The following is a 7,483-nucleotide window of genomic DNA, read 5'->3' as shown; positions in this document are numbered from 1 at the left end:
CCATTCACCATAGAAACGTTTCGTGCCCCCTAAAATCTTCACATGCCAAATTTGGCTCGATTTGCTTGATTAGTTTTCGAGTTATGCAGAAATTTGTTTTTCATTTGTATGACAGCCCTTCCTGAGAGAGGGGGAGGAGTGTCGAACCACCATAGGAACATTTTTTTGCACCCTAAAACCTTCATATGCCTAATTTGGTTTCGTTTGCTTGATTGATGTAATGGGGTAATGTAGAAATTTGTGTTTCATTTGTATGACAGAACCCCCCCCCCCTCTTAAAAGTAGTATCTAATCACCATAAAAACATTTATTGCACCCTAAAACCTTCACATGCTAAATTTGGTTTCGTTTGCTTGAATAATTCTTGAGAAATGTAGAAATTTGTTTTATTTGTATGGCGCACGCAGCCGCATTGGTTGACGTGAGACTACGAAATAAAAAAATACTATTTCAGAATGACATTTATGAATAAACTCAGAAAGATTTTTTTACTCAGTGAATCCGCGTTGACGTTATGCCGCTTTTTTCATTTTTGCTCTATCCACTCATTATACTATTTTTTTCTACCAGTTCATATACAAATGTGATATTTCTAATAATGCTTATCAAAATTAAATATTTATATACGTTCTGATATAATATAGCTGTAAATAATACATGAATAACGAATGTTGCATTCGGGTAAAAGATCATTCGAATAGATTCGGGTGATCGGAATTCGGGTGAATGTTTTTCTGGTAGCTGTCGTCCGGCTAACGGCTTTTGGGTAAATGTTACACAATCGTGATTTTCAGTCATTTGGTTCGTGAGCACCAAAACACGAACTAATAGAAGTTTAGATTCAACTCTTTCGTTGTCTTTGATAGGGGGATGTATATCATTTGAAAGCTATTGTGACAAATGATTATCTTCATTCTAAAGCCTCTGTAATTCAACACAACATTATCTTTTAATGTACACTATCAGTCTAAAACAGGGGTGACCAAACTTTTGGGCATTGCAGCGACTAATTGTTCAAGTGATAGGCTGCGGGTTACCCACGATCATAATAGTTTCGATTTGTAGTGAAGTGTGTACCCCCTCTCAGACTACCATCTCTGAAGACAGTTCCAAGTTTGTTCTCAATCCCAATGAAAATAATTAATTGCTGATTGCATGTAACTCTTACTCTTACTCGACCAGTATTCGAATTATCTCAAAACACTCACAAAAACCTATTTATAATAATATAAAACCATTATCAGAATAAAACTATTTTAAATTCCTTGTAGAAAACATGATACAGTATTAAATAAGATTTTTTCCAATTAGCAATAATCGCACCTCGGTATAACCTCATTGGTTACGATATCGCTATTGCGCAAAGCTAAATTGGATACTTATTCTAAACGAAAAATTTAATATTCGTTCAAAAATTTTATTCTAAAATGTGTTTATTTCTTCCTTACACTAAAAACTTTATTTGCACCATATCACATGTCGTTTCTCTCAATTTTCTATTTGCTAATAAAGAACCGAATATCCGGCCGCCGGATTTCCGGCTATCTGGCCTCGAAGCTGGCCAGATATGCGGTATCCGGTATCCGGCCAAAACACTATCCTTTTCATCACTACTATTTAGGATCTATTGTGTATGATCATGCAGTTTTGATTAAAAAACCAAATTTTATTTTTTTTTCTTTGTAACTCTATATAAAAAAAAAATTTCACTGCCCTAAAGATACTGTTTTGATTTTTGCATAACCAAAGGCGCAATAAAGTGAATTTACAAGGCAGCGTAAAACAGTGTTTTTGAGGTTAACGTGCAATGGCAACTAGTTTGCCACCAATTTTATCAACTGTTTCAATAGTTAATTTTTGATCTATGGTAAATATGTGTTGTTTCATTCTTTATTACAGAGACTTTCAGCTGTAGGCTGGTTTATCTCTTAAAATATGTGTTATTCCTCATGTATGTTTATGTTAATGATGTTAAACATCATTCACCAGTCTTCCATGTTTCACAAAAAACACTGCGTCCGGAATAAACAAGTTCACGCTGCTGTTCATAGTTTTGTGTTTGAGTACAAACATGATTTTTTCGTACCTATGTTAGAAAATGTGACATGTTTGTATTCGTGGTATGTTTGGACATACGATGTTTAATCCCAATGTTTCACATGATGTTCGAACATGGTGTACAGTTTCTCTTGCATTTTCACCCCAAGCACCGGCAGTGCGTAGAGTAGAAGAAGCGAATCGGACACCACACCACCACCACTCAACGCGTGGTGTGTTGGTATGTTGACATGGAAAAAATGCTTTCATGACAATGGATGCTTCGTCTAAAATATTGGGCAAATAAAATAAACCTCTTTTTCTGTTCTGAACAAAATAAACATCGATTGATATGAGAGTTTTTCACATTTGATATCATTATTTAGTGCACGCATCAATTTATATATTGAACTCATGTAACATTCCCTATTATTAGCTTTTGAACAAGTACTAAAATTGAATTATTCAGCAGTGACATGTTAGGCGTGACGCTAACCACTCGACCACGGGAGCAACAATTTTGGCTGGATCTTTGAATACAAATGGCCAATACTGCTTATTCGCGACGATCGCGACCCGAGCTATAAAACGAGCGGAGAAGAGGAGAAGAAAGGATGATGCAATCGCATGCACACATAGCATATGTAGTGCAGTGTAAGTGTAGCTTTTAGTTTTTTCCTTCATTCAGTTTGTGATAACATCGAGAAATTAATGGTGTGTTTTAGCCGCTGAAATTTCTCTGCTGGTTCTGCTGTGTGCCGCTGAAGGTTGCATCTAAAACTAATTTTTGGGTATTTATTTTTTTGGTCAGCATTTCTACGACGTCGCCCGCTATGCAGTCGGCTCCTCAGACTTTAATTGACAACATGCACGCAAAAAAATAGAAAGCTTCTTTCTATTCAGAGAGTGTTTTCTTTGAACGAAACCAAGGATTATTTAATCAGACTTGCAAAATGTGCATGAACGATCTATAAACTTTTACTTAGTCGCGGCAATACATAAACACACTCTTTACAGATACACGGGCCGAAGGTTGTGCAGTCCACTGATGATTCAACAAGAGCCAAAGGTTGTACCGCTCATGACAACTCTACACGAGCTGATGATTGCGCCGGCTAGTGATCATTTTATCCTGGATTCCTCGAGTCGAAAAAGACGCACCACGCTAGATATGGGGTGCGGACTAGGGGGGCGTTGCTGATTAACGGTCAGCTGCATCCCAATAGGAAGTATCCCATGTCGGGCACACGTACAGAGCACTGAAGACTGCAACATCCCAATTATGAGAACACTTGTAATACTAACCTCGAGCCAACCGCGAGTAATCGGCTACATATTACTAACATACTTGTAAGCAAACATTGTCAAAATATTGAATTCCCGGCCCCGTTAGGCTGACGCCATTTGAGCCTTAATAAAAATATATATTTTGGTGCATGAACTCATAGCCTCTTAGTTCGTGCAATTTTTGAAATGCGAACTAAATTTCAAGTTCGTTTCTGTGAAAAAGTATTCTACGAAGAAATGTTTTGGGATGAATAATTTCTTTCCGTGTATGAAAAGAAACGAAACGAAAGCAATGAATACTGCGACATCGGGTGATATGTTTGTACATGATTTTCTTGAATTATAAACATCGTGTTTGTTTTCAAATGTTTATGTTTGTGTATCATTGTTCGTGTTTGGGATAGACATTCAACACTAGCGAAAATCATGTTCGAATTCAAACAAGAACATGGAATTTTCACATCGCGTGGACATGTGTAGATGTTTTTCGGAAGACTGTCATTCACACGTGATTAAAAATAGGATGTGATTACTGACATGTCAAAATGTAATAGAAATTGAATTTTCATCAACTCATATCATCAAAATTTTATTCAGCTCCATCGCTTTCGTTTCGTTTAACGTTTCGTTCTCAGAAGGTTCGTCTCAAGATATTTTTGTAAGATGATTTCGATTTCGATGATTTTTTGCCTGGTGCTCTTGCTTTGGTGATTTTCCTTGAAGTGAGAGTCGATTCGATGCCTAGTTTCCACTGCCTTATAAAGGATTAAAGTAAAAAAATATATAATCAAACGATACAACAGAAAATATTTTTTCTTCAACTTAATTCAGTTTCAAAACAAAATTATTGATTCTCAGTCTGTTAGACCGTATGCCGTCGAGTATAAGAGGGATAATTAAAGGAAAATAATTGTTGTCGAAATTAAATTAATATTAACTCATAACATTAATTCATTGACACTATGACTATTATTCTTTTATTATAAATTTTCCATCTGACCGATTACGCTTTGCTTCATACACCAGCCAGTTTCAGAGATCAGTCTTTCACAGTAAACACAACTGCAAGGAGCAGAAAGATAAAGTCTAACATACCTTGTCAATTGAGGATACTGTTTAGAGTTTGATGATAACCAAACGTAAGAAACGTGATTGTGATCGATTCGAAACGATTCCGCATATCAGTCCATTTCGTTAGTAATGGTTTGATTTGTGGTGAAATAAGTGTACCCTCCCTCAGATTATCACCCCTGAGGACAGTTTTAGTTTTTTCAAATCTTGAGTGAGTATAATTGATTGATGTTCTATGCTTATTTGAATTCGTAGTACTTACTCTTACTATTATTTTTTTTTCAACATATCCCAAAAAATTTCAAAATCCTGAACAGAAGAAAAATCTGTTCAATATTCTTTGCAGAAAACTTGATACTTTATTAGGGAAAATACATTGTGTACGGAGAATTTAATCATTGTTCATTATTTTTATGTAAAAATGCGTGTATTACTCCCTAAAATGTAAACCTTTATTTGCTTCATGCACACATACAGTTTCTCCCTGTTTCGCATTTTCAAATAAAGAGCCGACTATCACTAATCACGTATCACTAATAAGAACTATCTATCGGAAATGTAATTATGTAATTTGAATCGAACGGTCAATTCGATCCCTATAACTATAACGATGCCGGGGGTTCGGGTTCGATTCCCGTTCTGGCCGGGAGATTTTTCGTCAATGAAATTTCTTCCGACTAGCACTATGATCACGCGTATTCTAGAACTTGCCACTTTAGAATTATACATTCAAGGCGTGTTATTTGGCATAGAAATCTCAACTAAGTACTACTAACTAAAATTACGCTAGTAATACGTACGTTGAGACGGCAACATTTCCACTGGGAACGTTAGTGCCATCCAAGAAGAACTATACAAATCGAGTTCATTCTCGAACGTCATGTGTTGCGATTTGCATATTTTGAAATGTTGCCGAAATGTTCCCCAAAGCGAAATATCAGGAAAGCAACAAGCAAACCATACATCTCGAAAAATTATGCCGACAGCCTTCACCCGACTGTATCTATAACAGCAAAATAGAGCTAACGAGCCAAATTCTATTCAACTTGAATTACAAAATAGGGCCCAATAATTAATTTTAGAAATTTCTAATTTGTCATTCATGGAGAAAACATTGTTGAAATTGTTCCTAGTGTCATTTTTTTCATTTCTAGTGACGATTTCTTTGTATGCAAAGTGCGAGTGCAAACAAAAAAAATATGTCTCTTCGTGCTATGTATCCCTGAAAAGAAAAAAAAAACTAATGTATGAAAAATTTTTGCGGATGCGCAACCGTTTCGCAATAAATTTTCTCCTCCCAAACCGAAAAAATTTTGTTAACCGCTCGCTGGCAGAAGCAGAAGTATAGTAGGCATACAAATGAAAGACAAATTTCTGCATTACTCGAGAATTAATCAAGCAAATGTAACCAAATTAGGCATATTGAGGTTTAAGGGTGCAATAAATGTTTCTATGGTGATTAGACTCACCACCCCACTCTCTAGAGGGGGGGGGGGGGCATTCTGCCATACAAATGAAACACAAATTTCTGCATTACATTGTCCAAATGCACATAGTGCATTTGGACAATGCTTGATATTTCACAATTATTCAATTGTTTATCTCAAGAAAAATGAAATGTTATTCGTTATGATAGATGCGTAGATATATTTCCTATCAATTGATGCAAACACCTTTGCGATCTATTGAGAAATGCTCGAGTTATAAGCGTTCAAAATTTTTTCCTACTTGTTCAGTGCCTAGATTTTCATTTCACCCCCTATATCTTCCGGTTAGACGTAGTCCTCCGTCAATATTCCAACCAAACATGAGAATTGCAAAGAACTCTAAAGGAAAAAGGGAAAAATCGGAAAATTAAATTCCCATATGTTCTACAATTACATAGTGACAAGTGCTGTTAGTCCATTTGATGTTTGCGCTCGCGAAATTGATCTTTGTTCGTAACTCATATATCTTCTTCTATCTATACAAAAAAAAGGGTTCGCCGGATGTGTTGATAAGAGCAGAACTCGAGGAAGGAGTTGTCCGATTTAGGGCTGTCTTTATTCTATCATATTTTCTGTATAAAACATTTATTCCATGTAACGAAGAAACATGTTATTTGCAAGTGATTGAAAAATCTTGAACGAGTATTGTGTCTGAAAATAATCTGATATTATAATGATGAGTTTTGTTAGAAATACTAGGAATTTTATAGTAAAAGGTAAATTCAACGGGGTCTAACAGAAGATCAATCAATGAATAGTTCTGCGATTGGACCCATTAACTTGCTCATAGTAAGAAAACGTGAATGTTTGAAGGTATTGATAAAAAAACAAATTTTGGGCGGGACGAAGTTTGCCGGGTCAGCTAGTTACCAAAAAAGCACATGGAAAAACCGGTTGCCAAATACACCCGGTTTGAAAAACGCGGTAATTCGACACCTGTTTTAACCCGAAAACAATGCTCGAATTCACGAAAATCAATTTGACGATCAGAAAAAGTCACCAATAATTCCGAAAGCATTCCTGAAATCACACAAGCTCTTTCCTGAAAAAAAATCAATTCGCTTTTTATTATGCCGGATATTACTTCAGAATGCACCGAAAAATTTCAAAGAATCAATGTATGGTTTTGTAGAAACAGTTGAAGATGATTGATTGATCTTTCATTCTTGCCCTCGCAAATCAAGACGTAGGCAATTTGTTTTCATCTAGTAATGCAGCAATGTAGTTTCAATCGTGAATCTTTCTGCTTGGGTGGGACATACAGTTGCAGAGCAGCACTTCGCCGAATATAAAAATGTCGAAAAAATATTTATTGAAACAAAATCCGTGCACAAATTACATAACGTTAAAAATGCAGAATTTGGACCACCTAATACTACGAGGAAATACGTGTTACGACTTTAAATTATTCGGTCTGTGAATCGTACCACTTCAAATATGGAGGAAACACATTACTTAATAGAACCAATGTGTAGTCACATCCACGACCAATATTTCTATTTCACGAATATTACGATTACGAGATATTTCTTGATTTCAATTTCAATTCTGTATTCTAGCATGAATAGAAGCTTCGGGACAATGGCCATACTTATGTTTTT

The 7,483-nt window shown here is 35.8% G+C and overlaps 1 protein-coding gene and 1 pseudogene across 2 annotated transcripts in view; both read right to left on the bottom strand.

The window, feature by feature from the left end:
* LOC129774740 (trichohyalin) overlaps positions 1-7,483 on the bottom strand; it is an 80,566-nt gene that overhangs the window by 45,251 nt on the left and 27,832 nt on the right. The window lies entirely within an intron of this gene.
* LOC129780727 (U4 spliceosomal RNA) lies at positions 1,245-1,368 on the bottom strand (annotated as a pseudogene).

The sequence above is a fragment of the Toxorhynchites rutilus genome, chromosome 3, assembly GCF_029784135.1.
Source record: "Toxorhynchites rutilus septentrionalis strain SRP chromosome 3, ASM2978413v1, whole genome shotgun sequence".
NCBI classification, from domain to species: domain Eukaryota; kingdom Metazoa; phylum Arthropoda; class Insecta; order Diptera; family Culicidae; genus Toxorhynchites; species Toxorhynchites rutilus.
This window is presented reverse-complemented; position numbering and strand designations above follow the sequence as displayed.